The following is a 10,750-nucleotide window of genomic DNA, read 5'->3' on the forward strand; positions in this document are numbered from 1 at the left end:
AGATGTTTAGGGTCCCTCTCAGGTTCCATCAAAAAGTGGAGCTTGTTTTGTGCTAACATTGATTGATGATTATTCCAGTAAAGTTTGGGTGTATCCTTTAAAGCATAAGAGTGATGTATTTGCAACCACCAAACAATGGAAGGTCATGATTGAGAAGCAAACATGAAAGAAAGTGAAACGCCTCAGAACCGACAATGTGATGGAGTTTTGTTTTGCAGAGTTTGACCAATTTTGCATGAATAAAAGTATTGTACGTCATCATACAGTTCGACATATACCACAACAAAACGGAGTTACAGAAAGGATAAACAAACACTTTTAGAGAGATCTCGATGCATGCTCTCTAATGCAGGTTTGTCAAAAGACTTTTAGACCGAGGCAGTCAATACAGCTTGTTACTTGATAAATAGATTTCCTTCTACAACAATTATTTTTAAGACTCTAGAAGAGGCATGGTCTGGTGCCCTTGCTATACTCTCATTTAAGTGTATTTGGTTGCTCAGCTTATTTTCATGTTAATGACGGTAAGCTTGAACCCAAAACAAAAAAAGCTATCTTTCTAGAATATAATACTGGGTGAAGGGATATAAATTATGGTGTTTTGATCCCAAATCACCTAAGTTTATTATTAATATGGGTGTTACTTTTGATGAGAAATCCATGTTTCACCCGAGAAAAGAGTTTGTTATTGATACCACAAGTACTGAAAAGGAGTCTAGCAAGTAGGTGGAGCTAGAGAGCTCAACTTTAAAGAGAGAATTTGAGGACGCTTATGTTGAACCAGTTGATATTGCGAAAGGTTCAACTTCAGATACTGACACACTGCAAGAGCAACAGTACAATATTACCATCGGAAAAATAAAAAGGTAGATCCGACCTCCTCAACTCTATGCAGACATGCTTGTTTATGCTTTGAGCATAGCAGAATCAATTGAGATTTTAAAGACTTCTACCTACAAGGAGACTATTAGTGGCAGTAAGGCTGCAGATTGGACTGTTGCGATGACTGAAGAAATGGAGTCTCTACACAAGAACTAGACATGGGAGTTAGTAAAACCATCAAGGGGACAAAAGATCGTTGGCTATAAATGGGTATTTAAGAAGAAAGAAGGAACTTCGGATACAAATTTTGTAAGATACAAGTCACGCTTGGTAGCTAAAGGCTATAGTCAGATCGAAGGTGTGGACTTCAATGAAGTATTTCTCTCCAGTTGTAAAATACACCTCAATTCACGTGTTGCTTGCTATGGTTTCTTATTTTAATTTAGAGTTTGAGCAACTTGATGTGAAGATAGATTTTCTACATGGCGAGATTGAAGAGCATATCTTTATGCATCAGCCATAGGGGTTTATTATCGAAGGTAAAGAAGATCATGTGTGTAGGTTAAAGAAATCTCTTTATAGCTTGAAATAGTCTCCGAGACAGTGATATTTGAGATTTGATACTTTCATATTTGAGCATGGTTACTCTAGGAGCAAATATGATAGTTTTGTTTATCATAAAAAGCTCAATGATGGTTTTTTGTGTATTTACTTTTGTATGTTGATGACATGTTGATTGTAGCTAAAGATATGTCAGAAATCAACGAGTTGAAATCTGAACTCAAACATAAGTTTGAGATGAAGGACTTGGGAGCCACAAAGAAGATCTTGGGGATGGAGATCCATAGGAATAGGTGAGAAGAAAGTTTATTCCTATCTCAGGAGAAATACATAAAGAAGATGTTGGAAAAATTTAGCATGTTTGATGCCAAGCCTGTGAAAACTCCACTTGCTGCTTATTTTTGTCTTTCAGTAGATTTATCATCTCAGACTGAGGAGAAGAAGCATTACATGTCTTGTGTTCCTTATGCTAGTGCAGTTAGAAGCATTATGTATGCTATGGTCTACATCCGTCTAGATATTTTACATGTAGTCAGTGTTGTGAGTCAGTATATGGATAAGCCTAGAAAGGTCCATTAGCAGGCTATGAAATGAATACTTAGATATTTGAGAGAATCTGCTAATATTAATTTATATTTTGACAACAATACAAATTCAGATTGTAGAATACTTAGCTATTATGATTCAGATTATGTGGGCGATTTGGATAAGAGACGATTACTGACAGGTTATGTATTCACTCTTTCAGGTAGTGCCATTAGTTGGAAGGAGACTCTAAAGTCGACAGTTGCTTTGTCTACCACAGAGGCACAATATATGACAGTGACAAAAGCAGTGAAAGAAGTCATTTAGTTAAGAGGCTTGGTTAAAGATCTCAGCTTACCCCAAGGTATTTCTACGGTATTTTGTGACAGTCAAAGTGCTATATATTTAACAAAACATCAGTATCATGAAAGAACCAAACATATAAATGTCAAGTATCATTTTATTAGAGAAATTAAAGTCGTCAAGATTGAGAAAATTGGTACTGCAGATAATCCAACAGATATGATGACGAAGCTCGTATCTTCACGCAAGTTCGAGCATTGTCTCGAATTGCTTAAAGTTTAACAAAGCAGAGGTTAAGACCGTAAAGGGCTTCTAGCAAGACAATAAGAGTGAAGAGAATATCTTCATATTCAAAGTCAAGGTGGAGATTTGTTATTTGATTTTGAATACAACTTACCAATGCTATTACTGTTCTACAAACCCAAAACATTATTCCACCAATTCTTTTGAATGCTATAAATAGAGGAGAGTGATGAAGGGTTAGAGCATCAAACAGAAATCCAGAACAAATAGTAAAAAGAAAGAGAGAGTTGAAGAGAAAAAGAAAAAGAGGGTTTTCTTTGAGTGTTCTCTTATTTGTGTGAGTTTGGTGAGATATTAGAATAATCCCCTTTGTAATATCCTCTTTTGTGATTAGTAAAGTTCTATGTTGTTCTCGCCCGTGGACGTAGGTCATACTGACCGAACCACGTTAAATTATTATGTGTTGTTCTCTTTGTTTTTACTGTGTTTATTCAGTGTTGTTATTATCAGAGCAGTTTTGAGTTTTTAGTACAATTAACACTATGGATTTTACTCATCAATGCCGAAGGAGTTTGAGAGAAATAGCTAGGCGGTTGTGAGTTTGGGAAATAGAGAAGAGGAGGAAGAATGTGAAGTGACATGTTAATGAAACAATTCGTGAACTGTGACAGAGTTAACGTGAAAATTATGAAGCATAATATATAAAAACTACAATATAAGCAATATAAGCAGCAATGTCGTCAACAACAATAACATCAATTATTATTATAAAAATAAAATACTAACACAGCTGCCATTCGTCGTTTCTGTAATCAATGATAGTTGTTTTACTGTGTGTTGGAATAGAAGATTTTCCTTAAATTTTAGCAGAACTAGGAAAACATTATTAGGGGACTAATTATCATTTTGATTAAATAAGTTACAGGTAATTTTCTGATCCATCCTAAAATCATAAAAATCTTGTGCATTACATGATGTTAGACCAATACATTAGAGAAGCACTTGTCGCATAGATCGATAATGAGCACTGAATTTTTCATAGGGAAAAATGCTTCCAGCCCCCAAAACACAAGAAAACGTGCTTCCCCCCCAAGACTTTTTCAACGGGTGCTTTGCCCCTAAAATCGCCTGCGATTTTCTTCCAGCCTCCAAAACAAATCCTCAGGCGTAACTCCATTTAAACCCCTCTCGAAATGCCCAAAATACCATTCCGTTTAAAATTCCCCGTTATGAGTTACCTCATCGTCCGTACCCTGTCATCTCTCTCTTCTGCAAGCAAACCGACTCCAGAAACCCAATTCAAAACCCTAGCCCTAAATCAACCGACTCCAACACAAACCGAATCAAAGCAAAGGGATCAAAATGGCCGGCGATTCAACCCCCAAAGCCAACCTCCATGCCGACCACAGCGAAAGCGATGACGCCCAGCGGTTCGAAATCTCAAAAAGAGCCCATACAACTGCAGTGCGGACTGAATCTGAAGCTGGAGCTGCGATTGCTGATGTTCTAGCGGAGAAACCCAATTCAAAACCCTAGCCCTAAATCAACCGACTCCAACGCAAACCGAATCAAAGCAAAAGGATTAAAATGGATAGCGATTCAACCCCCAAAGCAAGCCTCCATACCGATCACAGCGAAAGCGATGACGCCCAGCAGTTCGAAATCTCAGAAAGAGCCCAGACAACTGCAATGCATACTGAATCTGATGCCGAAGTTGTGATTGTTAATGTTCTAGAGGACATCGCAACCAGCCATTCTCAACCCAGAAGTTCACCTCAAAATTTAAGTGTAGGCCCTCACGAAGGTCTAGAGGGCAGTACCGGCACCACCGCCGCGTCCAACGATGCCACTAGAACGCTCCTTGGTCTACAGAGAGGAGAAAAAGATAAGCACGTGGCAGCACCCAAAAGGTAATTTTTACCGTAAGTTTTATGTTATTAAGGTTATGGTTTGATTGAAAATGCTCCTAGTATGGTGGGAAGGTCCAAAATTACGGGTGCTTGTTAACTGTTGAGGTTACTATTAATATGCAAGGTTCATGCTTTTATTGTTGAGGTTGTTGTTTGGTTATTGAGGTTAGGCTTTGGTTGTTAAGGTTAAGTTTTGGTTGTTAAGGTTATTGGTTTATCTGTAAAGTTTACGACATAGTTGTTATGTTTACTGATTATACTAAAAAATGCTTATGACTTGTGTTTTTGTTATGTAGAAAAAGGGAAAAGCCAACTATTACGTTGCGGCCCACCACCAGCTTCAGTGCCTATCATGACTTCATACGGAATTTAGTGATGCGTATGGAGCCAAGATATTTTGCGGCCTACGAAGATAGTGTATTCAGACACTACGTCCAATTTGGCCCACCTGGTGTCGATCTTCTTGCGGCCTACGAAGATAGTGTATTCAGACACTACGTCCAATTTGGCCCACCTGGTGTCGATCTTCCCACATTTGAGCACATTTTGAGTCAGTGGGAGACACTACGTCCAATTTGGCCCACCTGGTGTCGATCTTCCCACATTTGAGCACATTTTGAGTCAGTGGGATAAGAAAAGCAAGAAATTTGTCTTCACCAATAGGAATGATGGAGAAGAGATCGCTTGCTCATTCAACCTTGAGTGGGTAATAGAGCATACATGGTTCTCCAATGAGGGGCTTCATGTTGACCACAATCAGGATAGGAAAAATAGGATTTGGTCCAGGTTTTTTGAAAAACCCGAGGCCGAGGGTTCCAGGAGTATAGCTCCCCCAAAGGAGGCCCCACTAGACGTAATGTGGAGCAACTGCTCTTGAAGCTAGTACTATCGGCTGATCGCCGAGATGTAAAGGACTTTGTCCTGCTACAGATCCTCTAGCAGCTGAGTATGATTTGGTGTCCAAGAAGTGTTTTCGACGTTCCTAGGTATTTATTCAAGTACGTCGACAGCATCGAACATGTCAATAACACTGCTTGGGGGACCTATATATTCAGTGAGACATCTGACGCGATAGAGAGGGCACTGAAGGGTCCTGAGCCAGGGAAGACGACTTTATATCTGCAAGGGTGTACCCCTCTAGTTTGTGTAAGTAATCACGTCTTTTATTACTGATTGTGAAGGTTAGGGTTTAATTGTTAATGTTGCAGTTTGGTTGTCAAGGTTACGGTTTGGTTGTTAATATTACGGTTTGGTTGTTAAGGTTACGTTTTTATTGTTAGGGTTACTTAATAATTGTTAAGGGTAAATGTGTTTGTTAAGTTTTTATTTCTCTAATATGCAGTTGTGGTACTATGAACTTACTGGCATCAAGAAGCTAGCAGTTAGATGTACGATGAGGCCTCCCCTCACAAATTGGGTGAGACTTGGAGAGGTTGCTGGTTCTTTGAGATTGACCACTGGTATAGATAAAGCAAGCAAAGCTACGATAAAGCTTCCACAGCAACATGGCCAATTTCAAAGAATCGAGAGAGGTTTGTGGGGGAAGGAGCAGGGGAAAGAGAAAGAGAAGATGAGAGAGAGAGAGAATAGGAGGATTAAGGGACCGGCTGTAGTAGATGCCGGCAGGGCGCGTGGCCCAAGACACCTTCTTCACAAAAAGAAGAGGGGAGCAGAAGATGATATCCCAATTGATTCAGATGTAAGAATTTAGCAGTTGTGAATTTTATTTGTTTTTTAATTAATTAATCCTTTTAATAATACTCTATCCATTGCATAGGTGATGCCACAGGATATTGATGAAGACGTCGAGCAGCCAAATGAGGCAGTTGAGCAAATAGAATGGCCTCAACAAGTTATCTACTGGAAGAGTATCACGGTAATGAACCAAGCATTACATCGTGAAAACGAGAATAAATTCAAGGATATGATTGCTGTCGATCGTGTAAAGATAAGTGCTCTTTCTGTGAAGGTGGCTAAGCTGTCTACTCAAAATAGAAGACTGAGAGAGGAACTAAGCGAAGAACGATCCAGAACCCTCTCTGTATATAAGGATAAGAGCCCTATAGGATTGGTGTTCGACTCATTGATGGAGCCGCAAACATGTACAGGTTAGACGTGGCTTAGAATTACGTTTGCGTGTTATGTTTAAATATTGATTGTTAAGTATATGGATTTTTTTAAGGTTAAGAATTTATTGTTAACTTTACGGATCTAATGTTAAGGTTAGGGATTTATTACCAAGGTTAGAGATTGATTGTTAAGTATCTGGGTTAGTTGTTAGGGTTATGTAACTGATGCTATGTTTTTTTATTGACAATGAAGTACCTAAGCTCATTTGTTTATTTTTTGAATCAGACACTCCAGGCATCGTGGATGGCATTGATATACAGTACGAGGGGGATGTTAATCAATCATTATTTGATGAAGCAAATAAGGAGAGCGAGGATCCTCCAATAGGGAGCGCCTCTCCACAACCATTTTTTACTGATATCCACAAGTACCTCCACCAGAGAACTATCGCATTGATACGACTCTTGAAGCAGAAATAAACGAGGAAGAGAAGGTGTCCCCGCCAGCGAATGAGCTGCTAACTTGTACATGTCAGCTTGCTTTTGCACTATATGTTAGAGATTGGTTGTTATGTCTACGTATTGGTTGTTAAGTTTTTGATTATTTATACTCTGAATATTATCAGAAACATGCACTCAACGCGAGGACACTGGAAGGGAAATAATGCCGGTGGTTGATGTCCCTTCTGCAGGACATGATACAGAGATGCAAACTTGTATAGGTTAGCAACTTTTTCACCATGTGTTTAGGCATCAGTTGTTAGGGTTACTATAAAATTGTTAAGTTTAGATAAAATGGGCTAAGTTTTCTCAATATTTATACTTCGAATGGATTGTTTGGAAACAGACACTCTAAGAGAGGACATTGGGATGGAAATAAAGCAATCAGAGGATGCCCCTCCACCAGCACCTGACACATCAACTGATGACGAAGATGCTCCTATTAGGTTTTCAAGGGCTTTAAATAAGAGAAAGAGGGGTGCAAGGGGGGCACGCGAGAAGGTGGCCGCTGCTGCACCCCTTAAACGGAAGAGATGCAAAAGAACGGTGAAGCCTTCCAAGTGGGTAGTCACCCCTTACACTGAAGGGAAGAAGAAGAAAGAAAAAGACAACATAGGCGACAAGGCTATAATAGAAGTGGCTGGGAAGGAGGAAGAGCAGATGCAGGAAAAGATAGCAGAGTTGGCTCCTGCTCGACTACAAAGTGACCCCCACTCTATCTAGGAAAAACACATAAGTTCCCCTATGAGTTCAGAAGAAGAAATGTACAGGAATAAGCAGAACGAGGGGATTCCCTTTCCAGGAGGCTTCATCATCAAGTTTTTAGGTGGCAATGACACATTTGTACATAATTATAAGGTGTCAGCAGATGTTGCCGCATTGCTGACGGAAGAGGAGAAAAAACTCTCAACCATTTTTGTATTTGTAGATGTAACAAGTAAGTATTTACCTTATATATCAAGTTTTTACAGCTTCGCTTTTAAGGTTATCAGTTAGTTGTTAGAGTTCCTCCCATGTTAATAAGGTTACAGGTTTTATGTTAAGGTTACGGGTTTGATGTTGTTAAAGTTACGCGTCTGTTGTTAAATTTACTGGTTTGTTCTTGCTGCTAATTGTTAGTTGCTAACTATAATTTTTGTTTTGTCCATGTTTACAGTTTTATTAAAGCGTACACCGGATCAGCGGGGTCTATTACCTAGCTTGAGATCCTCAATATATTACGCGGTGGGCGACTGGATGATGCAATAAGATTTTTGATTGTTATTTATTCATTAGCATATTTAACAATACTATTATTAATTACTTGTTGTCAACTTATTATAGCTTGTTGTGGGCGACTGGATGATGCAATAAGATTTTTGATTGTTATTTATTCATTAGCATATTTAACAATACTATTATTAATTACTTGTTGTCAACTTATTATAGCTTGTTGATACGCTACTTGATTTAGTTCGTGAAAATCAGAGAGCGTCGGCACCAGATACATGTGGCAAAACTAGATTACCAAGAACTGTATGATATCTACATCAAACACTTGGTCGATGCAGGGTGTACTAACCTCTTAGTTCCCATTATCCAGGACGATCATTGGCATCTACTGGAGTTTGATGTCGAAAAATAAAATTACCAGGCATTACGACTCCTTGAAGGAGAGATCTGGACATTGGGATCATGTGCTCAATATCGTCAAAGCCTTCAACTACATTAAAACTGGCTTCAATGAGAACCAATTGTGTAGCGTATTCGATCCAATCAAAGTTCCATGCGAGGAGCAAAAGGGGTCATAAGTTTACTGGAACCCTTGTTGGAATTCAATGTTGGAAACTGATTGTTAAGGTTACGAGTTTTTTGTTATGTTTTATTTGAAAGCAACAGTGGTCTCAATGGAGGATTGTTTTTGTGTGCAGGTTTGACTGTGGGATCTACGTCTACCAGTTTGTACAAGCGATTATCGAAGGTAGAGATGTCCTGCACGTCACGCCCATAGAGCATAACACATGGGTGGTTCGTGCGAAGCTATAGGTCTGGTTATCAATCTTATCAATTTATTGTTATGTTTCGTGTTGTATTGTTAAGTTTGTGGATTGTTTGTTAAGTTTAGCTCATGGTTGTCAAAGATTAAAATTAAAACCCAATCCGTAACCTCAAACACAAACCCAAGAATTCAACAAACAACAAACCAAAGAACTATAAGTTTAACAACACAATGCAAAATAAGCCCAAGGCTTAACAACAAACCCCTAAGGGATAACATTAACAACAAACCCATGAGTTCAACAACAAAACCGTAACCTCATCAACAAACACCAAGCTTAACAACATACTAACCTTAAAACAAACGTTAAGCCAAAAGGCCAAAACGGAACAGCAACCCCGTAATCCTAACAATCAAGGAACCATAAGCTCAACAATATAACGCAAAACAGTAAGCTCCTGATCTAACATCACACACCCAAGGGGTAACCTTAACAGCAAACCCACGAGGTTAACAACAAACACGTAAACTTAACAAAGGTATAATCATTCCGAAAAGTGTATCATAAATTAATAGGTTGTTAACAGAGCGTATCATCATCAAGTTAAGCAAAACATAAGGGAATTTACAATTGATGATAACCTAGGGGCCGACTGCTCCTCCCCCGCTCCAGGTATAATCATTCCGAAAAGTGTATCATAAATTAATAGGTTGTTAACAGAGCGTATCATCATCAAGTTAAGCAAAACATAAGGGAATTTACAATTGATGATAACCTAGGGGCTGATTGCTCCTCCCCCACTCCCATTGCTCGAAGCGCAATCGTGGGAGAGCCCCTGTCGCGAGGAAGGGTAAACCCCCCAACACCTTGGGCTTGGAGAAATCGTTGCCAGAACTCTTTCTCGACCGTCATTTGTCTGCCGTCCCAAGTCACTTCAATCAATTCCGGGTCCGCGAGGGGAGGCTGCGTACACTGGCTTTGAGGTTGGTCAACAGACATGTCGATAGGACCAGCCTCATTGTTTGCTTGCTGCTCACCATCCTGACCTACAATCTGAGTGATGACGAAACCTTCCATCAGATGAAGGTCCATGGGAGATGTGTAACAAAACCTAATCCTCTTAGGGACATCCGAATATTCCCTAATCTCTAGCAACACCCTGCAGTCTTAGAAGTTTGTTTTCGTGGTGATGTTAGCGGAGCAGTACACGCATTGGCCGATACCCTCGAACAGTGATTGGAGGAACTCTCACTCCCAGAGGTGGTAGGGGAGATTGAAGAGGCGAACCCACGTAAACATGAAGTTGGACAATGTTCTTAGCCTGGGGTCCTTCCTCCAAAGCTTGAATCTGCCCACGAAGGACCCAAGATTTACAGGACTGAGCTCGATGGCTTGATCTAGTAGCTCATCAGAAGGGAATTTAACCATGAACCTATTTATAGATACCCGCTTGATCTCATAGGTCCAATCTCAGATGTTGAAGCGATATCCTAGCATCTCTCTGAGCTCCTCCAAAGATGGCAGACCCACATCAATAGTGAGGAGAACGAAGGTAGAAAGCTCCTGAATGTTGCTGGCAACATTATCTGGCATGGAGAGCAATCGTGGGGAGGCGTTTGCTCTCAGACCATGAGGACAATCCCGGTAGATATGCCCCGAGCTATGGTAATGGATACACGCGCTATCATCGTGAGACATGATCTTCTAGTTTTGAAACAAAGGTCGTGCAGTTGATAATGAGGCTGGGATGGGGAGAGAAGGGTTTTATCTTGTGCGCAAACCTGACGTAGAGAATGGCGGTGATGGGAAGATTGATGGCTGCGTCGTATGGTCTTGT

This window comes from Asparagus officinalis, chromosome 1 (genome assembly GCF_001876935.1).
Source record: "Asparagus officinalis chromosome 1, Aspof.V1, whole genome shotgun sequence".
Lineage (NCBI taxonomy): Eukaryota > Viridiplantae > Streptophyta > Magnoliopsida > Asparagales > Asparagaceae > Asparagus > Asparagus officinalis.